The 27834-nt window shown below is 51.3% G+C and overlaps 1 protein-coding gene across 1 annotated transcript in view; it reads right to left on the reverse strand.

Annotated features, from left to right (window-relative positions):
* Positions 1-27834, reverse strand: part of PIEZO1 (piezo type mechanosensitive ion channel component 1 (Er blood group)) — a gene marked incomplete at its 3' end in the record, with an annotated part of 61839 nt that overhangs the window by 31632 nt on the left and 2373 nt on the right. The window lies entirely within an intron of this gene.

A 27834-nucleotide genomic window follows, 5' to 3' on the forward strand; every position in this document is an offset into this window, starting at 1 on the left:
CATGCCTGGCTTCCTGACAACAGGAAATGTGGTATGGGGTACTGAGCTTGAGGCCTGGCCTCCCCACTTCTCCCAACCCCAGGTGGGGCCAGGAGAACCCTAAATAGCTATATGTGCCAAAGACAGGAAACGCAAGGTGAGGTACCAGGGGCCGGACAGAGGGTAACTCCTTGCCTCAGCCACGCAGGTCAGCTTGGGAGTGCACAGGCCTGAGTGTTTTCCCTTTCTCCTGCCTCTTTTCCTTCCTCTCTCCCTCCCTTCCTTCCTCCCTCCCTTCCTCCATCCCTCCCCCTTCCTTTCTTCCTTTCTTCCCCTTAGTGCAGAGCTGACCCCACTGCTGTACAGATAAATAAAGGCTATGCCCAGAGACTAACACTCTACTCAAAAACACAGGCTCAGAGGCACAACCTGCCACTCCAGTGTCTCATTCCCAGCCATCATTCCTCCCAGGTTATCACACCTCAAGAGCGAGGAGACAGCCAGAGGAGCAAGCCCCGCTGATGAGCCCTGCCTGGGTCAGCAGTGCTGCTCTCACTTCTGGAAGAGAGGGAAGAGCACTACGAAGGCAATAGAGCCAGGCCGTGTCAGCTGCTCCCCGGTCCTGGTGGGATGTTGGTTGAAGCGCACTGATGTGACTATCATAACCGTGACTTTAGCTGTGCCAAGGCCAGAGGTGAAGCATCCTTCATTGCAAGCAGCCTGGAGAGGACAGCCTTGTCTTTGTCCTTGAAGGGTAGTGGCTACTGCCCGAGGGGTCATAGGGGACAAAGACATTCCTAAAAGAGGGAAGAGCCTCAGCCAGTTCTGGTGGAGCTGCTGGGCAAAGCCTGTGAGTTCACAGGAAACAGGCCTTTCCTGAGCCAGCAGAAACAGGACAGACAGAGGCCGGAAGGGCCCCTTGCAGGCCAGCACATGCTTAACCCTTTATAAACCCTCACCCTACAGACAAAGCTGAAGACCCTTGTTAACATTCATGACTGGGGGTAATAAAGCCCTCAGGGTGGCTCCCCTGGACTCTGAGTGACCCAGAGCAGAGCAAGTTCGCTCTTAGTGGGAACTGGGTCAGAGAGGGGGTGCTTAAGGGTAATAGGACCACACACAACTTTGAGAGTACTCCACACAGAAGGCTTGTGACCACCCCTCCTCCCAAGAGCAAGAAGACAGGCCTGAAGATGACCTCAATTACTAAAGCCTGGCCCAAGGTTTAGGTAGAAGATGAGAGTCCATTGGTTCTCCACTCCATGGAGGCTCTTTGAGTAAACTGCTCCCATATGTCTCGGTCAATGAAGCCTTATGCCAACCCCAAGGCAAATGCCAGACTCATTTGTAAATAGCTCTGAAGCACAAGGCCAATCTGCAGAGAGCTTCCCTTGCCACAGCCAGTGCTGGACAGACAGAAGGAAAGGTGCAGAGAGGCAGTGTGTGTTCAAGATGACTGGATCCTTTAGGGAGATGGGCTGTACCAGCAGGGACAGAGCACAGTGAAGATTCACACACTAGTCTGCGCCAATACAGGAGGCCAAGCAGAGACAAACTTCATGTGTAGAAACAGCATGGGGAGATGGGGTGAGGAGCAGACACACTTCACCCTACCACCTCAGCCCGGAACAGACACAAAGTTGAGGGTCTCAAATAACCCCCCTCCACACCCCATCATTGTCACTCCTGTCTGCATAAGAGAGGGAACAGGTATAGGTGGCCCGCCCTCTCAGCCTCTAGACTACCTGCCTGAAGATGAAACAGAATGTACCATGGAGGAGAGTATCTCTAGGCCAAAAGAAAGTCCTCGGTGAGGAAGGAGAGCTGGGCAGAGGCCCCAGCAGGAGGGACCAGACTAGCCCATCTCTAGGGCAGAACAGGACAAGACAGGGCAGAGTAGGGCAGAACAGGGCCTGCTTAAGGACCCTGGGGCAGGCATAGTCTCAGCCCTGGAGGAAGTGGTGTCTGGCAAAAAAAAAAAAAAAAAAAAAGCAAGGCAGAGGAGCCTGAATCTTTAAGAACAGCAGCCTAGCTATGCAATAGCTTTGTCCAGTGGTGGAGTAGAGACTCCACTGAGACCTTGGCTCCCACAGATGAGCATGCTGTCTAGAGAGGCCATAGATCCGGGGCTGGGAGAGACTTGGCAAGACCCCAGGAGCAGCCTACACCCTCAGAAGGTTACTTCTCAGAAGGGCGCCCCATCCCATGGCATTGTACAAAGGCCTGTACAATGCTGCATGCAGTCCAATGTCTGGCACAGTCCTGGGGTGGGTATCAGTCACAAGGGCCCCTTGAAAACTTGGTTTTTCAGGGATTGGAGAAAGGGGTCAATCTCCACACCCCAGAGTCCACCTGACCAGGGTCCTGGACACATCAATGGCCTGCACTGACCACCACTGGAGCTGAGAATCTGATAGATTGTAAGGATCTATGATATAGTTCTGCTCTCAGGACCTGGGCATCTGCCCACACAAGGCACCACAGAGAGCCTAGTCACCAGTGGCTGTGGTAAGTGCCCTGAGGTGAGTTCCTGTCCCTATGTGATTTATGTGCATGTGTAAGAAGAAGAAATTGGGCTGGAGAGATGGCTCAGCGGTTAAGAGCACTGACTGCTCTTCCAGAGGTCCTGAGTTCAGTCCCCAGCAACCACATGGAATGGGATCCAGTGCCCTTTTCTGGTGTGTCTGAAGACAGCTACAGTGTACTCACATACATGAAATAAATAAATACATCTTTTTAAAAAAAGAAGAAGAAGAAATTGAGACAAGTAAAGGATCTTTCGGGACTCAGGAAAGACCAGAATTTTCAACTGAGACCCACAGACGCCAAGCAGAGTCCTGGGTTAGGAGGGAACCACACGTGAGCCATGACCACAACAATGTCTAAATTAATCCCAGCCACTAGAGAGGGCTCTGCTTACTGGAGCCTGCAGCATAGGGTAAGGGCTAGTGGGGCCCTTCAGTGTGAAGGTAAGAATATGGTCCATGCTGGGCACAGCAGAGAGGCAGGCGTTCAGAACAAGGGGATAGGAAGAGATCTCAGAAGAGGAATGGAGAGCAGGCGGGGAGTACACAACTGGAAACTTGCCCTTCCTTTTTCCTCCTCTGGAAAAAGAAAGAAAGAAAGAAAGAAGGGACTAGAGAGATGCCTCAGGGGTTAAGAGCGCTGACTACTCTTCCAGAGGTCCTGAGTTCAATTCCCAGCAACCACATGGTGGCTCACAACCATCTGTAATGGGGTCTGATGACCTCTTCTGGTGTGTCTGAAGACAGCTGCAGTGTACCCGAATACATTAAATAAATAAGTTAATTTTAAAAGGGGGGGATAAAAATTGAAGACCAAGCTCTAAACCTGGTACTATGTGCCCAACCCTGGGAACTGGGGGGGCTGAGTAAAAGCAGGGGGGCTTTGGATGAGTCTAGGACAGTAGGTGACTTTAGTCTACCTCACCCTAACTCCCGCAGACAGTCTCAGAAGCAGGGAATTCTAGAGCTATTCCATGTGAGTGTCACAAACTTCAGCCAACCCCAGAAGATGCCTTGGACATTCCTGGCCAGCTAGCCTGACCATCTCTATTTCTCTAACCAGCAAGGTGGGGTAGGGAGGGAAGGGACAGGGAAATACCCCCCCCCCCGCTTTGGCCTCATGCCTATAACCCAGGCTGCATCCCCAGGCAGGGGCTGCTCTTGAGTTTCCTCCCATTGTCAGTCAAGGGATGATGGTGCCCACAGCTCTGAGACAGGAGCAGGCCTGATTTCTTGCCTACCATTTAAGATCCTTGTTGTAGGCCCTCGTGTGACCACCTAACCTTGTGGACTTTCTGCTGTTCTTCTATAAGCCAGTGTGCTGTCTGTGGCTCACTCTCGACTGGGACAGTACCCCAGCCTCTTTCTCTCCTGCCCTCTATCACTTGGCTTACTGAGGCCGCTGTCCATCACACTGGCCTATAGAAGTTCCCATATGACTGGGGACAGCATTCTGAAAACAAGCAGCTCACTGTCCCTCGTCTATGATGTCCTGGAGGAACACATCTGTGGACCTTCGGGAGGTGACTAGCCTGGCAACCAGAGTAACAACTTCAGCCATAGCCTTTGTGTCCACCCGTATGAGTCCATTCGGAGGACAGCGCCAGGGACCCCACAGATGCCTGCACATGCCCTGCAACACCGATCCCAAGAGCACCTGAATTCCTCCCAACTGTTTGACAACCACAGACAAGCCTAGCCTGTCTCACATTGCTCAGCTTACTTTAAGAGTCCCAACTGTCCCCATCTATGGTGCTCCTGCTGGCACACTAGATATAGCACCTGAGAGGTGACACACACACTCCTGAACAACAGGGCTGGAGAGATGGCTCAGTGGTTAAGATCACTGGCTGCTCTTCCAGAGGTCCTGGGTTCAATTCCCAGCAACCACACGGTGGCTCACAACCATCTGTAATGAGATCTGACTCCCTCCGCTATGACGTACGGTGTGTCAGTGACAACATACTCATATACATAAAATAAACACATCTAAAAACAAACACACAAAAACTTTAAAAAGTAAACCAGAGGCCTGGAGAAATGGCTCAGCAGTTAAGAGCATTGGCTGCTTTTCCAGAGGACCCAGATTTAGCTCCTAGCACTCGCTCACAAGTATCTGTAACTCCAGTTTCAGGGGATCTGATGCTCTCTTCTGGCCTCTGCAGGCACCAGGAAAGTATGTGGTGCACAGATAGATGCGCAGGCCACACATCTGTACACTTAAAATAATAAGAACTTTTATTGAAAATAAACAAACGTAACCAAGAAACTGTCCATGTATTTGATCTCTGTAAAGAGACGAGAAGGCTCTGAGGGTCCACACAATCTCTGTGTGAGGGGGTCCAGAATCATCTCACGAATATCTCTCTGTACTGGCTGGTTTTGTGTGTCAACTTGACACAAGTTAAGAATCATCACAGAGGAAGGAACCTCAGCTGAGGAAATTTCTCCATGAGAGCCAGCTGCAAGGCATTTTCTCAGTCAGTAATTGATGGGGGAGGGCTTGGTTCACCATGGGTGGTGCCATCCCTAGGCTGGGTAATCCTGGGTTCTTTAAGAAAGCTGGCTGAGCAAGCCATGAGGAGCAAGCCAGTAAGTAGCACCCCTCCATGGGGGTGTAAGCTGAATTAAACCCTTTCCTCCCCAGCTTGCTTTTTTGTCATAATGTTTGGTTGCACCTATAGAAACCATAGCTAAGACACAGTCCTTGGGGCTTGTAAAACAGCCCTGTGTGGGGGTAAAGGACAAGCCTGACCTGAGTTTGATCCCCAGGTTGCATACAGTGAGAGAACTAACTCTCAAAGTCTGTCCTCGGACCTCCACAACCATGTGTGACACACTCATACTACACACCTAAATACACATACACAATAAAGTTAAAATAAATATATTTTTAAACGTCTGCATTTGACATCTCCTTTTCTCATAAAAGGAGTGCTGCCACACATTACCAGAGTGCTTAGTACATAAACTGACTGGAAAGACGGTCAGCTAGGTACGGTCAGCTTCTGGTCCTGTCTGGCCTTCACAGAAGTGAAGGGCAGGGAGGGCCACAAACTATCTTCCTCCAAGAGCAAACAGCAGCTACCAGATTAGACTCCTAGTTGAGCCTGGTGGCTCAGGCCTGGGACCTCAGCTACCCAGGATGCTGAAGCAGGAGGATCCCAAGTTCCAGTCTGGCCTAGAATACTCAGCAAGACCTTGTCTCAAAAATAGATAGAGAGATAGAGAGATAGAGAGATAGATAGAGAGATAGATAGATAGATAGATAGATAGAGAGATAGAGAGATAGATAGAGAGATAGAGAGATAGATAGATAGATAGAGAGATAGATAGATAGATAGAGAGATAGAGAGATAGATAGAGAGATAGATAGATAGATAGATAGAGAGATAGATAGATAGATAGATAGATAGAGATAGATAGATAGATAGATAGATAGATAGAGAGATAGAGAGATAGATAGATAGATAGATAGATAGAGAGAGAGATAGATAGATAGATAGATAGATAGATAGATAGATAGATAGATAGAGAGATAGATAGAGACCAGGAGTGGTAGTACATGGTCTATACTCTAAGCACGTGGGAGGATCCGGTGAATGGAGGATTAGGTGAGGTTGACCTCAGCTACCTAGGGAATTCAAGGACAGCTTAGGTCATATAAGACCCGACTGGAAATGTGACCTAGTGCCTCAGTGGTAGACCCCTTGCCTAGCCATGTGTGAAGCATGGGTCAACCACCACAAAATACATGGGTATATTAACCACACTAAAACCCAGATCTGCAGATCTAGGAAGTGCCCTCCTAGATCCTGCCTTTTGCCGTGCCAGTTAGCTATGTGACAAGAGAGGGGACTAGATACCTGCTACTGAGCAGGACAGCTGCAGGATTAGGGGGATCCTGGTCCACACCCCAACTGCTCCCTACAACCCGTTGGGATTCCCGGTCAGCCGCTGGTCTGCCTTATTTGGCCTGGGCTGCAACTATAAACACTTCTGTGTGAGATTTCTGCCAGTGGGTGGGGCCAGGCTGAGGAGGAAGAGGAAGGATGATTTCTGTTGGTAGGGGAATCCGGCATCAGCTAGATCAGCTCTGCTCTGTGCTGGAGCTGCATGGAGCTGTGGTGTCACTGAAGCCCAGTGGCCACACCTGCCACCTCCAGGGAGGCTGAAACACAAACCGAAGCCAAACCAGGCCCAGAAGGCTCTGGTCAATCCCCCTTCCTGGAAGAGGAGTGTTGGTACAGTCAGCTGAGGGCACATGAGGAAGCCAGCTGCCTGGACATGTCCCTAAGGCTTGGGACTAGGGCTCGTAGACTGAATTATCCTGGGCAGTGTGGCCAGATATCTTAGCGCCTGTGATCAGGCCTAGGTGCAGCCAGCAGCAAAGAGGGTCAGGCCTAATGTGCAACTTCTTTGCTCCTTTGAGCTTGTCCTCACTTGTCACCTCTACAGCCCGAGGTAAACACTGGGCCTGGCGGTCATGTGAGCTCCCCATGAGACGGCCATGGACCCGGGCTTCGCCTTCTGTACCCAAAGGCCCTCTCACCCACACCAGCAGGGACCTCAGGCCCTTGGTAATTTCAGCGCTGGATACAGACTGTTCATGGATACTGGCCCCTTTTGGGAATCATTCCTGATCTGCTGGAGACAGGGAAGATGAGGAGGTTGAGAATGCCTAGCTGACACCTCTTCAGGTTCCAAAGCAGACCTGAGGTGCAGGAACAGTTTCAAAGCACATTGAGGATAGATAGAGCTCTAAACGGATCCGGAGTTTCCTTTCTGCTGGAGAGAAACTGAGACCCACGGCGGGGAAATTGAGACAACAGCAGAGTCAGGAGGACATGTGGACCAGTCTTGGCTGAGTGAGAAGAGTCACGTTGGGAGCTGCCCCAGCCCCGAGTAGCCGGGGTTGGGAGAGGCACGGGAACATCATGGTACCCACTTGGAGCCCGGCCAAACTGCCTGGGGCTCTGGGAGCACTTGGAGCATTTAATTACCACAGTGTTGGGGGTTTAATTAGTGTGATGTCTGGAAAACGTGGTTTCACAGCTCAGCTGAACCAAGTCATCCTGGCTCTCTCTCTCTCCACCACAGTTAAAGGGCCTACACCGAGGGTGGCCTGGTGGCCATAGTATACACAAAGCAGGGGACACACAGTCACATTCTCCCATCTACCTAGCCCACGGCAACCTTGCGATGCTTTGAGGAAGTTGCAGGGCAGGAGAGGACTGGCTGAGGTAGGTTATGCAGGTAACCAACAAACAGTAGGGACAGATGAGTCAGGACGACTGGAGGGGGGAGGGATGCCCGCTGCCCAGCGAGCTGGATGTGGCCCGCAAGGCATGGAGGTGTCTTACCTCGGCTTCTCACTAATGGGGCAACTCCACAGCACCCACTTGTAGGAGAGCGGATGGGAAGTGCTGAAGGAGGTGGGGGCCCAGAAGACCAGCAGGAAAAGCCTTGGTGCTGAACCCTAGCTCTCAACCAGGGCTGCATCAGCCAAGGAGATCAAGGATGAATCAGCTACTGCTGGCACGAGGCAGCAGGAACGAGCTGGCAGAGGGCTGTTTACCTCCCACCCCAAACTTCTCAGGACAGCCAGAGACCAGAGATAGAGAAGATATGAGGAGTAACTCAATCTGACCGTGACGGGCTCCATTCCCAGCAGAGGCTAACCAACTGGGGACCCTGCTTACAGTCTCCCCCAAATAACCCACACTGCCCATTATATACAGAGGCACAGTCTGTAATCCACACTGGCCCTTGGAGGTTCAGGACTGGAGCTACTCTAAACTGACCTACCCACAGGCAACAACTATCAGCAAAAGAGAATTCAGGGTACAGGGTGGGCCCCACTCCGTATCAGCTATCCCCACCCACTTGTCCCTGGAGGGAGGAAGCCAGACCTATCTGCAGTCATCTCTACTGTCTGTCACAGGTAAACAGGCAGGAGACCCAATGGGCAGGGCTCCAGGAAATACATGGGTCCAGAATAGTGCCTCTCCCATTTGGGAGGGAGTTGGCCTGCAGAACCATCCCTCCTGAAGGTGACACCCTCCTCAGAGACCGCTTGGAGCTCAGGGGTCTTTGGCCTCAGTAGGAAGCCTAGCCAGGAAGGGCCACTGCTGGCCCTGTACATGGTGTGCCGCTGACAAACGTAGCCTCAGACTGTGAGTTCTTCCTCAATAAACCATGAGTTCTCCAGAGCCTGGAAGAAGCCTGGGGAGCCGCTAACAGAGCCTCCACGAGGGCCAGTCCTGCCTAATTCCCTCGCCTGACCATAAGTCACCCCTTCCAAAATCGTGACTACCCAAGTTTCCCAGGGACAAGAGTTCCCACTGCCTTTAATAAAAAGTATATCCCAGCTGAGGTGCAAAGGGCACGGGGGCTGAGATGCCAAGGCACCGCATGGCAAGGACCTAGCAATCCACAGAAGGCTTTTCTAGGTAGAGCCTCCCCTTCCCTACCCATTACCCACCATCGGTCAGACAGGGGAAACTGAGGCACTGTGAGCATGGCCCCTCCACAGCTTCACCTACTCTTCCAGACAGAGGTAAAAACAAAACAAAACAAAAAAAACAAGCAAGCAAAACAGAAGCACCAGGCCAGGGCGTTGTCGGTTTCTCTGTCCCCTGGCAACAAGCACACATATGCCTCGGGCTCTTTCCTAGGAACACAGAGACCCCCGAGACCCCATTACACACTCACAACTGGACAATCACACACCCCCAGGTTAGTGCGGTCAGTGGTCAATTCCAACTCCATAGTTCTCCAGCTAGAGTCATCTGAGAGTGCCACAGAGGGTGCCATCAAAGAGGCAAACTGAAGCAGGGTGGCCAGAGACACTCACCAGGACCTGATGTCACCCAGAGTTCCAGGTTATGATTCAAACTGGCCCAGTGTCCACCTGTTAAGTTGCAAGCAACGGGATAAAGCCAGCACAGTAGCTCTTGAATGCTCAGTAATATCATAGTTGGGTCTCAGGACCCCCGGGGGCTTTGGTGACTGCCAGACCAAGCGCGTAAAAGGTTCCTTGGTGAGGAGGCCAGGCTCCAAACTCAGGGTGAGCCGCCTGGGAAAGACAGCTCTGGACTCACCTCTTCTCTCCAAGGGAGGGGGTGCTCTAACAAGACAAGTGAGGGGGCATCTCCTGGGCAAAGCACTTGCTAGGCAGGGAATAGGTTACCACAGGCAATTTCCCTCCAGAGTGGACAGCACATTCCAGAAGCCTCTTGAACCACACTGATTAGCATGCAAAGGCTGGCCTTTCGCTCTGGGTAAACAACAGAGCTCCTGAACTGAAGGCACTGCCCCCAGAATTCCAAGCTGCCAGAAGGCAGGATTCCTCACTGCCAGCTAAGCAAGGTACCTGAGGAGGGTGGAGAGGCTTAGGAAACCTAGACAACGCTCTGCAGTACCCAGCCCAGCCCTCTGGACCTCTCTGAGCCAGACTAGTCCCTCCGTCACCATACCTCCACTCACATTCTGAGGCTGTGGCACAAGTCTGGGCCCCACAATTCTCACAGCAGAAACCTCCCTGAGACTGACACTAATCTGTGTCCCTGAGAACTGCACTAGTGAGACTGCTCTGGCCTCAGACAAGAGCAGCTGCCCCCTTTGCTCCCAGAGAGGACACTTGCCCATCTGCAATGCCCAGGCCAGGCTGCGGAAGTCACAAAAGAATCTAACCCCAGCTACCTGTAGCTCAGAGAGAGCTTTCTCACCATGGTAGGTCAGCGAGAGATCCAGATCTGCCACAAATACAGGTGCTGTGCACACCTGTCATGTGGGCACTAGTGAAGTTGAGGCAGGAGGATTGTTGTGAGTTTAAAGCAAGCCTGGCCTACATGGAAAGTGCCAAGCAAGCTTGGGATACAAAGAGAGACCCTGTCCCCAAACAAACAAAAACAATATGGGTAACCACAATACCCAGGACAGACTGGTTCTGGGACCCTTGACTGCCTGGAGTATGATGTCTATATTCTTTTAATAAAATTATTTGCACTCTAAATAACTTACAACACAAACAATCATTAGGGCCAAGCTGTTCGGGAATAAAGACAACAAAAACCGGCTGTACAGTTTAGTAGAAAGGCCATTACCATGATCTCAGAGCGGAGGAACGAGACTTGGGGCCACACATGCAGAATTGGCAGACATGAGGCCCAACAACACAGGAGATGACCAATGGGGTCATGTGGTTAGAGTACCAAGGAACAAGGGCAGCCAGGCATAGTGGCACACACCTTTAATTCCAGTACTTGGGAGGCATAAACAGGCAAATCTGGGTTTGAGGCCAGCCTGGTCTACAGAATGAGTTCAAGGACAACCAGAGCTACACAGAGGAACCCTATCTAGGGGGAGGAAAACAGGGGGTGGACAAAGAGGGCCATGACCATCCTTTTAAGTCCTCAATTTGGGGTTTCCAGCCATGCCTTCAGCCTCACATGACAACCCATGGAAATTTGGAATCTTAATGTCTTAGTCAGTGTGCTGATGCCAGTGAGACCCCATGACCAAGGCAAGGGATAGAAGAAAGACTTTACTGAGGCTTACTTTCAGAGGCTTAGAGTCCATGATCATCATAGCAAGGAGCATGATAACAGGCAGGCAGGCAGGCAGGCAGGCAGGCAGGCAGGCAGGCAGGCAGGCAGGTATGGAGCTAGAGCAGTAGCTTACATCTGATCTGCGAGCATGAGGGAGACAGCTGACTGGGAATAGCCTTTGAAACCTCAAAGCCCAACCCAGGGACACACCCCCTCCAGTAAGGCCACACCTCCTAATCCTTCCCAAACACTTCTACTAACTAGGGACTAAATAGTCAAATACATGAGCCTGTAAGGGCCATTCTCATTCAAATCACCACACTCAGTCTTGCCTAGGCAGTCCAATCCTTTAAGGGCTCCCTTGAAGAAGAGCAACAGGTACAGGCCATACCTCTAGCCAACCAGCTCTGCCTGCTACAACCTGTATAAATGCATGATGTTAGCAGCACATCCCACAGCAAGCTGATCTGAACCACGGCTGCTGGGAGGATGCAGAGACCATGGCCAGCTCTGATTAACTCCATTAGCAGTAATCTGTATCATTTTGTCACAGGAAGGTAGTGGGTTCCACGGGAGGGAGCTCTGGTACCTGGAAGCCCTCTGGCCACCACTCATGAGAGCCATAGCTTTCCTGGTACATGTAAGTACCTGGCCAAAACAGCTCCAGCCACCCCACATTCCCACGTGGCTTTGGCTAAGGCTTTGGTTATACACTGACTCAGACCACCACCCTGTGACTCACCATAGCACCTCTTGGCCCTTATGTAAGCTGCTCAGGGCCTGCCTGTAGGCTGTCCAACTCTCCAGGGCCTCCCTGGCACCTTGGAAGAATGTTACCCAACTGCCTCTTGCTGCTAACACAGCAGGAAATAGTCACTGTCCCAAGAAGCAGCCAGGTGAGGGACGTTCCCTGGCCAGGCACCCCTTCTGAGCCCGAGCCTCTACATACAGCATCTCTGTTTTCAGGGGCAAAATGGCATCGGGTCCGTCTTCTCCCAGCCACACCTTGGCAGCACAGGGACAGATGGGCAGATGACATAAACACAAAGAGGTGACAGATAGTGGACACAGAGAGGGTGAATGGGTAAATAATAGAGAAGAGATAGAAGATGGATGGATGGACAGCGAGAGACAGGTACAGACAGATGGAACACTCCTGTCTGAAACTGCAGCAAATGACCCCTCTCTATCCCCAGAACCCCAATATGACCTCATGGAGCAGTACCAGCCAGAAGGAAGCCTAGAGCCAAGTTCTCCTCTCAGCAGCTCTGGCCTCAGGCAGGGTGGGAAAGTCCTGGGCTCCACAAGTGCCCAAGGGAAGGATCAACACTGTCAGCTCTAACACTGGTGGCCATGCCTGGTCCCACCCCAACACATGTGTAGATGACCTGTGCCCAGCAAGCCTCAGTTTCCCCTTTTGTGAAAGATCCCTGACCAACTCTCAGCATACTTTGTGGTATTAATTTTTCTTTTAAAAAAAGATGTATTTATGTGTGCATGCAGTGTTTCTGTCTTCAGACACACCAGAAGAGGGCATTGGATCCCGTTACAGATGGTTGTGAGCCACCATGTAAGTTCTGGGAATTGAACTCAGGACCTCTGGAAAAGCAGTCAGTGCTCTTACCCGCTGAGCCATCTCTCCAGCCCCATGTCTTAATTCTCAAGACTTTAAAATATAGAGGAAAAGGAAGTGAGGACACACTTCCTGGTACCATACCTTCCCTATCAGAACCAACTGAAGCCGGAGCTCTCTACCCGGGGTCCCATGGTCCTCTTGCCTCCCCAGACCTCTTCTAAGGAATTGATCAGCAATGAGCTGTACCCAGGGCCAGTCTCAAGGGTATTCCAGGATGTGGCTGCAGGATGTCTGGGACTGGGACAGAAGAAAACATCTGGATTCCTGGCCTGAGGGACCCAGGAGAGCCTGGCAGGAGAGCTGCATTGCCCAACCCGTAACACCAATTCCAAGACCAGGATACAGAGGTCACGGGAGACCCAGACCCGCCGGGGAAGAAACTGGGGAGCGGTCCAGTGCTCCACAGCTACTGAGAGGCTCTATCTGGCTCTGATCACCACCCCCTGGAGGATGCTGAGGTGCTAAGTGCTGAGTGGTTGCCATTTTGCTTCCCTTCCCGGGAGGCTCCACCCCTCCCCTCAAATCTCAGAGCCTCACAGCAGAGTTTACCAAGTCTCAGCCTGGGAGTTGGGAGCAGGTCCTGCACTCATAGGACAAAGCTGAGACATCTAGGAGGGGGGACCACTGCTGTCCCCACCCACAGAAGATGAACCGTGCAAGGAGGGACAGAGTTACCTAGAAATGTACCACTAAGCCAGCCCCAGCCCCAGGGACTTTGCCCCCACCCGCAGGAGTCAGATGTGCGGAAGACTGGAACTCAGCTCCCACTGGCTTCTCTCATGGGACCTACTAGGCACGGAACAGGACTCCGTTGGCCCCATGCATGCTCCCATCGAACAGCGGAACCCTCTGAACATGGATGGAACTTTGGGTAACTTTCCCCAGGTTCAGGCCATGGCCTAGAGATTCTTCCTCAGCAAACCCCCGGCTTACAGTAGGCTTTCATTCTCTCAGTGATCTCTAGAGCAAAGGCTCACAGGAGGGACCCAAGAACCCCGATTTTGTGCCCAGTGAAGCATCCCGGGAACGGGGCACAGGGAAGTCAGTCAGGCCCAGTGATCCAAACCTTCCTTCCACGCTTTACCCTCCCTGGCCCTTGAATACTGCCAGACTATCCCCACAGAGGCTTACTGGCTCCGGGAGGAGCAGTGAGTTCCCCTGGCCAGCAAGAGAAGCCGATTAAGAAGCCACTTAAGAGCAAAGTGCAGGCTGTTCCCTGCACAGGCAGGCAGGGTGGGGACAGGGACAGTGCTGGCCAAGGGCTATACATTCAGTTCCTGGAAAAAAGAGTGAGAAAAATGCCGGGCGGGCCGTCCTCTACTGCCACATCCTGTTTTTATGGAAAACTAATCTAATTCCTGATGATGAAGCCAGCAGCAGACATCCCCTGGGGGTCTCCAGGGGCCTCAGTGTCAGTCCCATAGGGTCAGGCCCCTTTGCCCAGTGTCCAGAGTGGCTACCCTCCCTGCCAGCCCCCACCCTGGAAGATGGAGCTCCATTTTAGCCACACTCTCCCCTCCCGGGGAAATGACACATCAATGGGCTTCCTTACCAGTGAAATGCAGGCTGGTTTTTATCCTCTGCCCAAGTTTGGACCAGACTATGTCCCACATGACCTCAGTGGGTCTTGGGGTGAGGACAGTCATCACCTGGGGATGCCACTCAGGACAGACAAGTCAGAAGTACTAGGTCATTGTGTATTCCAGGGACCTAGGCTGTGTTGGGCAGCCTCGTGGCCAGAACAGCCTTGGCCGTTTAGAACAGCTGAGTCCTGGCTCAGCTTCTGAATGACCTCTGGGTTTTCCTCATCTGAAAAGCGTGTCAACAATTCTATGTGCCTTAAAGACTACCAAACCAGAGTCACTGTCTGCACTGCGACATGCTGACAGCTTGTCGTTGGCTCTGCAACTGCACCAGGCTCCTTCTTCACCTCCTGGAGACTGTCCACCGGGCACGCATGTGAGGCTGCTGAGCCTCTGAGCAGCCCTGGAAGCACCAGGTTATGGAATTCTGAGATTGACTTTTGACTCCCATGGTCTTTGACCACGAGGAGCCTTTCTTGGCTTCCTGTGGGCCTCGAAGGGTCACTGCGAATGGTCAAGGCTGAGCTCAGCCTCTCCTCAGGAAGGAAAAGGCCTAAAGACAACAGAACCAGCCCTTCCCCTGGGCCAGGCGGCAGGGGTAACACCGGAAGAACAGGTGGGCTTCCTAAGGGGCTTCATGGCAAGAAACCTGGGTGGCAGGAGAGACCATGGCAGGCCTCTATTTCCTCTACTCCCTAAACAGGCAGAGGGTTGCTACGTGCCGCGCCAGTGTGGGTAGAGGGTGATGGACAGATCACTGTGGGTTCTGGGTCCTATTCACCACTCCCAACAACAGACATATGTTGGGAATTGGTTCTAATGCTTTGTCTTACTTCAGCTCCCAAAATCCACGCTTCAGTGGCACTTCCAGACACTGAGGGTCCCTGCCCCCCAGCTGGCTTTTTTTGTTTTTTAAAGATTTATTTATTTTATGTAAGTACACTGTAGCTGTCTTCAGACACGCCAGAAGAGAGCATGGGATTCCATTAAAGATGGTTGTGAGCCACCATGTGGTTGCTGGGAATTGAACTGAGGACCTCTGGAAGAGTACTCAGTGCTCTTAACCATTGTGCCATCTGGCTTTGACTGGTCATAAAGAATCGAAGTACAGAAGGCTGGGTACTTCTAAACCTCCCTGCAGCTAGCATACGCACCCTTCCAGTATTCCTGAGTTAACATCTTTTTAGAAAATCTATATTTTGTCTCTGACATACAGTATCTTCCAAGACCCGCTGCAACACCAAGGCCTCAGCAAAGGGAGCCTGACCCCTCAGCATCCTTCCTGCTGGGTCAGAGATATCACTAACCCTGATGGGTGAACATCTACCCCACCACCCTCTCTTTCCAAGAGAGATGCATGGTTTGGTCTTCACCTGCTAAACCCAGAGGGAGCTGATGGTGCAGACACCAGGAGACAGTTATCGCTCTGCCCCCATTGCGTGTCTCAGGGCCTGAAGCTAACGCCACACTTACCCACCAGCCCTGCAGCTGGCCACACCCCATGGAGAGAAGACCTTCCTCAGCCTCCCCAGGCCTTGATCTGCACAGCAGGGTCAAGGACAGCAGCTGCCATATGAAGCTTCGAGGTCACAGAGCAGGACTTGCCCACAGACATTCAGCCAGAGGACCTCAAAGTGGGCAAAGTCATGTAGGGCACCATAGCCTTGCTCCTTTTTTTTTTTCCTTAAAGATTTATTTATTTAGTGACTACACTGTTGCTATCTTCAGACAGACCAGAAGAGGCATCTGATCCTATTACAGATGGTTGTGAGCCACCATGTGGTTGCTGGGAATTGAACTCAAGACCATTGGAAGAGCAGTCAGTGCTCTTAACTGCTGAGCCACCTCTCCAGCCCGGCCTTGCTCCTTTTATCAGTGAGTTCTGGCTCCATTCCCTGAGCTGTGTTCCTTGGCAGAAAATACCCTTAGCCACTGAGGCATCTCACTGGTCCAAGCCCATTTTTAAAGATGAGGGGTTCAAAATATAGAGAAGCCATGTGACTTGCCTATAAAGACGCCCAGCAACAGACATCTCATATCACCCCCATCTCCAGGAGTAGATGCCCAGAGGCTCTCTTCACCTGGCCAGCCAGCAGAATGCTCCAAGGCACCCACTGTCAACAATGTGTGAGTAGATAGTTAACCTTTGACCTCCTCAATTCACTATAGATGCAATTTGGCAGGCAGAGTGAGACATTCCGCCTGTGCCCCAGCCCTGCCTCCCTCAAGTCGGTTTTCAGAAAGCATTTCCACCTGTGTAACCTGCAGGGCTACCCCACCCCCACCCCCAGAGATGTGTGGGGCCAAGCAGTACAGATGGTAATTTTACATCTGAAGACTTAAAAAAGACCAGTTGGGGGAGGGGATTGGGGAGGAAATCTCTACCACAGAATAGTTAAAGTGCCGGACAATTGGGTCCAGGGACCACTGGCCAGACACTCGGCCTCACAGGAGCTGAGGGGTGTCCCATACTCCATGCACTGCAGCAGACGCTGCTTCTGTTTGTTTGCTGCTGGCTTCGTTGCTGTTTGTTGGCTTGTTTGTTTGTAGGCAAGGTCTTGCTAGATTGCTCTGGCTGTCCTGAAACTAAGTAGACCAGGCTGGCCTTGAACTCAGAGATCCGCACTGCCTTGAGTCAGGGTCTCACACCGTAGCCCAGGCTGGCCTTAAATTAACAACAGTCCTGCCTCGGCCTCCTGAGTGCTAGGATTACAGATGTGAGCTACCATGCCACATGGCCAGCCCCATGTCCAAGGATGAAGGGTTCATGGCTAACAAGATGGCTCAGAGGGTAAAGGGGCTTGCTGCCAAGCCTGAGACCCTAAGTTTGATCCCCAGGACCTATATGGTGGAAGAAAAGACTGACTCCCCCAACTTGTCCTCTGACCTCCACACGCAAACCATCCATACACACGCCGTCACATATAAAATAAATATAATTTAAAACATCTAAACAAGGGGTAGGAGAATTTACTAAAACATACTTTAGCCAGTGGTGGGGTGGGTGGCGCTCGCTTTTAATCCAGGCACTCGGGAAGTAGAGACAGAGCTCTGAGTCCAAGGCCAGCCTGGTCTACAAAATGAGTTCCAGGACAGCCAGGACTGTTAGACACACACACACACACACACACACACACACACATACTGTCTTGAAAAACTAAAAAAAAAAAAAAAAAAAAAAAAAGGCAAAACAAAATCCACCCTAAAGTAAAAAATTAAAAAAAACCAAAACCCACAAAAATCTCTGTTCAAAAATGCAATAATGACATCTATACCTTATTGCTATATTTTGAATTATGTGTCTATGTGTGCATCTACACATGCACCTGAGTGGAGGCCACAAGGTGCTGGGTCCCCTGGAGACAGAATCCCGGGTGGTAGTGAGCACTTGATATGAGAGCTGGAAACTGAACTCAGGTCCTTTAGAAGAGCAAAAGGCAGGCTGGAGAGATGGCTCAGTGGTTAAGAGCACTGACTGCCCTTCCAAAGGTCCTGAGTTCAAATCCCAGCAACCATGTGGTGGCTCACAACCATCTGTAATGGGATGGTCTTAACTTCTGAGCCCCACTCTAGTTCTGGATACGAATTTTAAAAAAGATTATGTTAATTTATTATTTTTCTTAAAGATGAAGGGTTCAGAACTCAGAAAAGCTATGTAGACCCCCAAAGGCATCCAACAGCACAGCCAAGAGTCAGAACATCTGTGGACCCAGGGATTCGACAGAGGCTGAGCCTGGAACTGTCCCTTCCTACCTTGCAGGAGAAAGCCATTATTAAAGAGCATTATCAACCACAGTTCTAAAATGTTTCCCAGAACCCTGTAGGTTCTACATAGCCCAGGGGGCTCTAATGGCTAGCACCCCACACATGCACACATGTGCGCGCGCACACACACACATAGAACTAATGTAACTCAGAACACAGTCCAGTAAAGACTTCACAAATACAAGGGAATAATGCTGAGTGACTGGAGATTTAGCACGGGGAACAGACAGCCTTTGCTATAACCACCCCGCCAGGCCTTAACCACATGCAGGTGGGCTGCGTGATCTAGAGTACCTAGGGGAGGCACCTGAGCCTGAATCTGACAAAGCAAAAGCTTTGCTTTATGACCAATAAGATGGTTGGAGACACCTACTTCATCACCATCTCCTGAGGTCCCCAGCAGTTCCCATTTAGGTCTGTCACCACTGCCATCACCCCCAAAAGCAAAACGACAAGCAGTTTAGGCTAGTCCGCAGGGCCAGGCTTCGTCCAGTGAACGAGAAAGATCACTGTGTCTCAACCTTCCAGCCACACTTGGGGTCATGAGTACCAGTGCTTCCTTGCTGGCTTTCTGGAAGGGCTTGTCATCTCTGGAATGTAACTCGGCCTGCTGGTCCAGAAGCTCCCAGGAGCTGAGTTCCTTATCCTTGAGAGCAATGATTCTAGCTCCTCCCACAGCTCCAAGGCGAAGCTGTCTCCAGTCACCTGGGTCTCTCTGATTTAGACAGCTGGAGCTTTACGTTTGGCTTCAAGCCCTATGCTTTACATAGTTGTGGGGGAGCTGGAGGATGTAGGAAAGGTGGAGAGAGGTTTACCCACCCACTATGAGTCAAGGGAAGAGGTGGGAGGGAGAAGTGGAGGAACTTGCCTTGAAAGTCAGGGGCACAGAGCTTCACAGTGAAAACTCCCTGCTGTGTGGTCCTGCAGAAACCTAGGCTCACCCAAAAGTTCACAATGAATATGGTGGCCGGTGCTTCCTCAGGCTGGAGGATGGAGTCCCAGAAGGTAGGGGATGACCGCTGACAGTGTAACAGCAGGCAGCAAAGGAGACACCTATACCTGCCGTCTACCTAAGCTGTCAGAAAGAGGATCCAGAACAGCCCAGGGACGTGTCATCCACAGCAGCCCTGACCACCACACACAGCTGCCCCAGCCCACACTTCAAGTAAAGACTCTCTAGGCTTGTTTTCACCTTGAGAGCTGGAAACTGATGCAGGAGGCCCTTTACAGAGGTCACTAAGCCAACTGCTCAGAGGCTGCTCAAGGAAGGCTGCCTAAGGCTTCAGGTTCGGCCAAGCCTCCCCCAGGCAGAACCACCCTTTGATCATCAACAACTCTCTTTTGTAGGTCTCTGTTCCCACAACACTGTGAGCCTCTACCCCACACCCCTGATCCTTGGAGATTAGGGCCTACCCGGCTTTTCTCCCCTAGCTGGGAAGGTCTGTGTTCATTGATAAGGTCTGCATGTTGGTTAGCTTTAACTGTCAACGTGACAGAAGCTACAATCAGTCACCTGGGAAGAAAGTCTGAGAAGTTGTCTAAATGAGGTTATCCTGTGGGTATGTCTGTAGGGGGATCGACTTGATTATTAATTGGTGTGAGAAAGACCCAGCCCACTGTGGGCAGCACTATTCCCTAGGCAGAGGGTCCTGAACCGTGTAAGAGTGGGGAAATCGAGCTAAGCACAAGCAAGTGACTGTAAATATATTGGTTTTCTCTGCTCTTGACTGTGGAGGTGATGTGACCAGCTGTCTCAAGCTCCTGCTGCAGTGACATCTCTACAGTGATGAACTGTAACCTGAAATCAATAGGTAAAAATAAATCCCTTTCTTCTCTAAGTCGTTTTTTGGTCTGACTCCTTTATCACAGCAACAGAAATGAAATTAGGACAGACTAAAATGTGGTCACCATGAGACCATGTCGCCAGGCAAGACTGGACAGGTGTGACCTCTGAGACCTGGAGCAACATCCACCTTGTTACCTCCTCCTGGCCTCTGCTGACATTCTCTTCCCACCTACAAGATGCCAACTCCCTGGCTTGCTTGACCCCAGTAATATATAAACAAGAAATCACAGATGCACGACACTGGGCACAGGCAGGCAGGAGTGTAACACAGGGCTGCAGTTTTGCAAGGTCCAAGCTCCAGGCAAGAGGTCCAGCCATCTTCACACAGTGAAGCAGAAACAGGGACAACCCTGTAGGGCCAGCCATGGGCCACGCTGGATTCGGAGGCCAAAAAGAAAGCAAGAGGTTGCACCCAGATCCTACAAGGCATTCTGAGCCCTCTTCCCACAACCACTTCAGGACACAAACAGAACAGTAAATCTTGCATCTGTGGAGCGTGAGGCAGGAGGATTTGGAGTTCTAGGACAGCCTGGGCTACACAGTGAGACCTTGAATAAAAATATAAAAAGGGAGCAGTACCACAGAGTGGCTGGGATGAATGCCACATGCCTGGGCAAAGACGGCAGAGATGTTCATGACCCATGGTCTTTCTGGAGCCCAGAAGCAAGCAAGGCAGCCAGAGCTGGAGGGTGGCATGGTGGTCCCTTCACTGTCGTTTTGGAACGGTTGTACGGAAGCCGTCAGCTGTTGAACCTCACCAGGCAGTGCAGAGAACTATGATCTCCACTGGGTGCTGGTGATGCTCAGAGCTCTGTGCAGGCCTCAGTGTTCGGGTCCACCGGAAACTAGGCAGTGGCAGGGGACCCCAGAGCCTCAGACAGCCTGGGGCAGAGCAGGTCTTACATTTGCCAAGTGAATGATGAGGACAGTGACCAGACATCAGAAGAAGGCAGGTGACTAGCCCTGGATGAGTGACATGTCTGGGAGGACACCCTTGGCGACCCACCCAGGAAGGCAGAGCAGGGAAATTGCTGACAGGATACACTGAAGGGGCTAGGGCTGAAGGGCAGGGCTGCTGGAGCAGAACTCTGGCAGTGAACAAAGACTAGGTACCCCCAACTATGCTACACACTTTACCATAGACAGTCTCCTTAGAAACAGCCCCAATCAGCCGTGGTGGTGCACGCCTTTAATCCCAGCACTAGCGGGGCAGAGGTGGGTGGATCTCTGCGAGTTTGAGGCTAGCCTGGTCTGCAGAGTGAGGTCCAGGACACTCGGGGCTACCCAGAGAAACCCTGTCTAGAAAATCAAAACCAAAACAAACGAAAGCGGGCTACCTGGGCTGTGGAGACTTGGTGGGTACAAGTGTTTGTCATGCAAGCCTAACATCCAGAGTGCTTAGCCTGTGGCACATGTCTGTGATCCCAGCACTCCTAGGATGAGAGGCAGAGACAGGAGACTCTTCCAGAAGCTCACAATCCAACTAGCCCGAAGGACACACTACAGTGGCAAACAAGGTGGAAAGTGTGGACCAATATCTGAGGTCAGAGGTTATCTGAGGTTGACCTCTGACCTCCACATATGTGCCATAGTACTCACACACACTTGCACATGAACATGTACGCACATGCACAAATACAAAAATAGATGACTCAGTGGCTAAGAGCACTGACTGCTCTTCCAGGGGTCCTGAGTTCAATTCCCAGCAACCACATGGTGGCTCACAACCATCTGTAATGAGATCTGATGCCCTCTTCTGGTGTGTCTGAGTATCTGAAGACAGCTATAGTGTTCTTATATATAATAAATCTTGAAGAAGAAGGAGGAGGAGGAGGAGGAGGAGGAGGAGGAGGAGGAGGAGGAGGAAGAAGAAGAAGAAGAAGAAGAAGAAGAAGAAGAAGAAGAAGAAGAAGAAGAAGAAGAAGAAGAAGAAGAAGAAGAAGAAGAAGAAGAAGAAGAAGCCAGTCTCCAGCAGTGGAGAAACCCTGATGTCATGGCTTGGGGATGTAGGTGAGACTGGAAAGCCAAAGGTCAAAGGTCCAAGGTTCACATAGTAAGCAATGTTGCTTGGGGGACTGCTTGGAAGAAAGGAGCCTGGCGTGTGCTTGGGAAGACAGGGACAGCAGTGGGTGCCAAAGGCCTCAGCAGCACAGGCAGGAAAGGGCTGGATCCCAACAGAGCTGGAAGAAACCATGCCTCCAAGAGATTAGTTGCTCAAGGTTGTTAATCAAAGTAGCCAATCAAGGTAGACTACCTGGCTCCACTCAGACAGAGGACATAGAACTGGGTAATGGGCCACAGCCTGTGAGGCTACTGAACGCTGCATGGGACCTTCCCACTGCATGTAATGTGGGTCAGAGGAGGTTGGCCAGGACTGGATGTACTCAGCTATCCTCAGAGTGATCTTGGGCAACTGGGATAACCTGCCCACCTGGTCCTTCACAAACAGGACAAGGAAAACCCTATGCAGGATCACAGTACAAAGTTGTGCACAGAGCGCACAGGGTTCATGGGGGTCATTAGTGTAACCAGTCCTCAGACATGTTAGCAAGGGAAAGGAAAAAATAAAAACAGCTGTCAGGCTAGTAGATGGTCCCATTTCCCTTTTAAAGATTTTATTTTTTAAATTTATGTGTATTTGTGGGAAGCCAAGCAGCGGTGGCGCATGCCTTTTATCCTACCCCTTGGGAGGCAGAGGCAGGCAGATCTCTGTGAGTTCGAGGACAGCCTGGTCCACAGAATGTATATGTGGGGAACAGGAGGAAGTGCACGTGAGGGCGGTGCCCCTAAAGCCCCAGAGGGTGCGTGAGTTTCTTGAGCCCCACAAGAGCAGAACACACTCCAAACTGCTGAGCCATCTCTCCAGCTCCCTCACTTCCCTTTTAAAGCTCCCTGGAATGCTGTGGGGATATTGCTGTTAAACAGTGTTTTAACTATAAACAGAAATCAAGTAAATGAAAGAGGGGGAAGGCCAGGAGCATGCTGGAGCCACAGCAGAGGCTGACAGAGTCTGGGAGCTGCCTCCATCTTGGTGGCTCAAATGTAAGCTTCCAGCTCCAGCTCCAGGCCGGCATGAGACCATACGTCCCACCACGACGGTCATTCAACCCTCTGAAACTGTAAACAAGCCCACAATTAAATAGTTGTTTTTTTTTTTTTAATAAGTTGCCTTGGTCATGGTATCTCTTTAAGCAATAGAACAGTAACTAAGACAGACCAGCCCTGCTTCACATTCCTCGGAGCCCAGCAGCTGCTCCCTGGCCCATTTTAGGCTCCCATTCAGTGGCTAAAGAAACCACAGGAGGCCGAGGTGGCCACCATCCCTTTGCAGCCTGAACCCAGGGAAGGAATGGTCCCAGCTATATATACTCAGAGAAAAACAGTGTCCGAGTTGCGGCCTGGTAAACAGCCGTGCTGACCCTGTCAGCCCGTTAGAGAGAACCAAAAATACCCCCTATAATTATGCTATTAAAACATACCAGAGAAACAGACCCACCCCACTCAGCAAGGGTTCATGGGATGGCTACAGAGAGGCAGGAGGCTGCATATATTGGTGAAGGCATCGGACATCACCCAAGAGGCTAGTCTGGCTGGACAGCTATCCTTGTCCCCTATAAGATGATGCTTGCTTCCCATGGTGGCCAATTCCCCAAGGGACCAGTGTGAGTGGCTACATGGACAACCTGTGTTCTTCACACACAAATATACCAGGACCCACCCTAGAGGGACACATGAAAAGCAGAAGTGTCCCTGACACCAGAAACCTAGGAGCAACTGAAGGGAAGGCCATAAGGGGAACCCCAAAACAACCATGGATATTCTAACTACAAAAGGAACAAGGTGACAAGACCATAGCAGTGGGTGACAGGCAGCAGATGCCACTCATGCTGAGACCAGAAAGAGCTAGGAAGGGCCAAGGCCTCCTGGGAATAGGGTTGGGGGTTGGGAATTCAAAGGGTTCAAGTGGAGTTTATGCTCAGCTGACCTGAGGCACGCCCAGCCTCAGTCCAAAAGTATTAAATGAAAAATTCCACAAGCATGTGCTTCATACGTTTTAAAAATATTTTATTTGTGTATTTGTGTGTGTGTGTGTGTACACATGGGGGTTGTACACATGTAATACTGTATGTATATGACTCCAGAGCCTTTACCCACTGAACCATCTTGCCAACCCTTACTTTTTTTTTTCCTTTGAAGCAGTGTTTCACTATGTAGTCCTGGCTTCCCTGGAACTCTGACACCTACAACCAGGTTGTCCTTGAACTCATAGAGATCTATCTGTCTCTGCTTCCCTAGTGCTGGGAATAAAAGCATGCGCCACCATGCTTGGCTTAAAAAAAACCTTTAATGCATTACATGGTGGTAATTATTTAATCTTATTATTAACTATCAGGCTAACCTCTGTGCCTAATACATAAATTAAATCTTACCATAGTTGGATATGGAGAGATGAACTATATCAAAAGTTTGTTTGGGGCTGGAGAGATGGCTCAGTGGTTAAGAGCACTGACTGCTCTTCCAGAGGTCCTGAGTTCAATTCCCAGCAACCACATGGTGGCTCACGACCATCTGTAATGGGGTCCGATACACTCATCTGGTATGTCTGAAAACAGTGACAGTGTAGTCACATACATGAAATAAATAAATAAATCTTAAAAAAAAAAAAAGTTTGGTACAATGGCAGGTTTCCAACAGCTATCACTGTTATTTGTTTTAGGAAAAATAGTTTATTGACTATACTACAAGAGGTCCACCAGGGTTTTCTGTTTGCCTTTCCTGGTGCTGGGGACTGAACCCAGGGTCTCACACATCCCTGGCCACCATCCTATCACTGGGCTACTCCACCAACCCTTCCTTCTACCTTTTGCTTTGAAATAGGGTCTGATAAGTGACCCATGTAGGCCTTGAACCTGTGATCCTCCAGTCTCGGCCTCTAAAGGAGTTGGGATTCCAGGCTTTGGTCACCAAGACAGACTCATTGTGGATAGTGTACCGTAAAGATAAGGGGACAACTATAATTGAAAACTTCACTGTGTAGGGAACTTTAGGCTCTGCCCAACCTCCTTCCCCTGTGGCCACTCCTGCTCTTGCTCCTGAAGGCCTCTCTACAAAAAAAGGGTGGGGACAGGCACAGGGAGGGCTCTCCTGGCCCCACCCAACCCCAATGACACTAACTCTAACAGCTCACCACTTACCAAGCCCTAGCTGGTGTCCTTCTAAGGAGGCAGAGGGCCCTGGAATGCTACAGTGACATCATCCTCAAGCCTGGCAACCTATTTCTTCCCTCTGGACTAGCTGCCTACCACCCCCCCACCCTATACCCTCCTCTTCCTGCAACTCATGGACTCTCTCTGCCTCCCAAGCCTTCAGAGCCCAGCACCAGGCAGCTAGGACATGTGCCCTGTCCATTCATACTGCTCTGACCAGATAAGGAGGGGGCAGACTTTGCAAGGCACTCTGGGGGCCCCACTTAGAGGCATTTATTGGAGAAACCTGTTTGGAGTGTCATTATGAGAGAGTCCTTCGGGGTGGCACTATTTGGGGCTCCGTTTTTAGATGCCAAATACCACTTTGGATGGCATCACTGGGTCCCTATGGAGGAGCTACCGGGAGCCTGTTGGTAAGCAGACCTGGTTCCTCTCTTCACCCATGAACAGCTGCAGGGGCTCAGAATGCCCTCAGGCCTGGTGAGAAAGAGGTGAGCCTCTTACCTCTACCAAGTACACCAATCCCGCCTCCCACCCCCACCCCATGCCTAAGCATCACTGGCCTGGAACCAGCACTAGACTCCTGGCTGCTAACCAGTCCTTTGTCCCACAAGACCTAGATGAGAGGACGCATGAATGAACTTGGAGCGTTCAGGGAGCTGCACGCTGAGCACAGCTTGGTGTTGCATGCTGGGTACAGGACTGTAGACCCCTCAGAGACGGGAGACGGGGCCTGTGCATGGAAAGTGAGGTCACCAGTCAGTCCCTGCCTTTCCTAGGACGCCTCTGTGCTGAAGGAAGCCCCAGAGACCTGGCCTAGCCACTGGAGACCAATGTTATCACACAGCACACAGCACGCCTGGGAAAGCACTCAGGGCCGCCCAGCCACCAAGGCCATGGAGGGATCACCGGATGAAGGACTGGCCTTTCTCCAAGCACGGCTGACCCATCCACCTCCCTGGCCTGGGTGTGAGATTACAGCCCAGGGACCAGAGATCAGAGTCTGGAAGTAGCCTTAAAGCTTTTATAGGCCCACTTACAGGGAAGGAGATGAGGCCCAGAAAGAGGTTAAAGGTCAGGCAAGTTCAGGGTGAGATGAAGGGACTGGCTACCACCAACTGATGTCTTCCACCCACAAACCCATCCACCTGCAGCACATACTCCAGCAGAGCCCCTTTGTCCTCCTAGTGACCTCAAACAGGTACCTGCCAGCAAAGAGGGCAAAGAAAATGTCATCCCAGGGCTGTCCCTTCCCATGCATCCTGGGCCTGTGAATTAATTCCATGGAGTCTTCTTAATCCGAGAGCTGCGTTCTGACAGTGGGACCAAAAGCTAATAGTGAGGTAGACGGCTGGTGTAAACGCTGAACTTTAGAAAGAGCAAAACGTATATGAGAAAGTAAATATCTAATTACACTTCTAAAACCGGCAACAAAACTGAAAGGTGGGGGGAGGGGTGTGTGTGAAGAGATGGCTCAGTGGTTAGAGCACTGACTGCTCTTCGGGAGGTCCTGAGTTCAAATCCCAGCAACCACACCGTGGCTCACAACCACCTGTAATGGGATCTGATGCCCTCTTCTGGTGCGTCTGAAGACAGCTACAGTGTAGTCACATAAAATAAATAAAGAAATCTCAAAAAATTAAAAAAAAAAAAAAATAAAGAACTGAAAGGGGAGCACAGAGGCACAAGGAGGCGGTCCCCATGGGGCCCAGACGCGGAGTCTAAGGGCTTACCCTCCCCAACTCCAGACTGCAAGAGAGCAAACTTAGCGTCATCAGCACAAGCAGGCAGAGACACCGCCCAGGAAGTAGCCTGGGGACAGGATCAGAAGCCAGCACTTCTGCCCACCCCAGCAAGGTCACTTCCTCTGCAGGACCCTCCCCCTGGCTGCCAGTGACCACCTGCAATAAGAAAAAGGTGACAAGGGATCCTCCCTCAGTTCTGGACTGGTCCCTAGCTCCTCCCCTAAACGCACTGGGGCCCAGTGGGCTCCCAGTCCCGATTACTCATTCGCTCCCAGCACAAGGCAGGGACCCACCCCCTCTGCCAGGCTCAGTTACCGAGCTCAGCAGGGAGTCCCCCACAGTGCTGCAGGGGAAGTGGGACCTCACCCATTCTGTGGCTACAGCACTGGTGGCAGGAAGGTCTTACTACTCTCTCTGGCCCTGAGTTTCAACAATAGCTCTGACTACTGAGGGAGGGCTGACAGTTCCTGTCTGAAGGGGGTGGGTGGGCAAGCCTGTTAACCCTTCCCACCTCCAGGTTCACTGAGAAGGAAGACAGGTCCCCACTGTAAACAGTGATACTTCAAACCCAGGTGCCACTCTGTCCTCCATGTGCCTCCTGTGCTGTGGGGGGTGCAGAGAGCAGAGATCACGTTGCTTATCACAGGGAGCTTTCTCACTACCTGGATCTTGCTTGGATTTTAAGTTCCTGTGAGGCCAAGAATCAAGAGACCCGGTCCTTTCTCTCAAGCACAAAACATCCAACTCCTCCTGGGTCCTGATCCCTAGGTCCCCAGGTCACCAGGTTAGGTCAGCCTGGGCGGGTTGGTCACTATTCCCTCGGGACTAGGGCATCACCTTGCCTGACTTTCCAGAGTGATGTCCTGTTAGGGGAGTGGCAAAGAGGCTAAGCACCCAGGATGATTCAAACTTCAGGAAGGCCTGAGCCAGCACCCAGCATTTAAGATGACTAACCTGTGAAGGCCTTGTTTCCAAAACACAGGACCCAAACTGTCC

Source organism: Micromys minutus, assembly GCF_963924665.1.
Source record: "Micromys minutus genome assembly, chromosome: 24".
In the NCBI taxonomy this organism is placed as follows: Eukaryota; Metazoa; Chordata; class Mammalia; order Rodentia; family Muridae; genus Micromys; species Micromys minutus.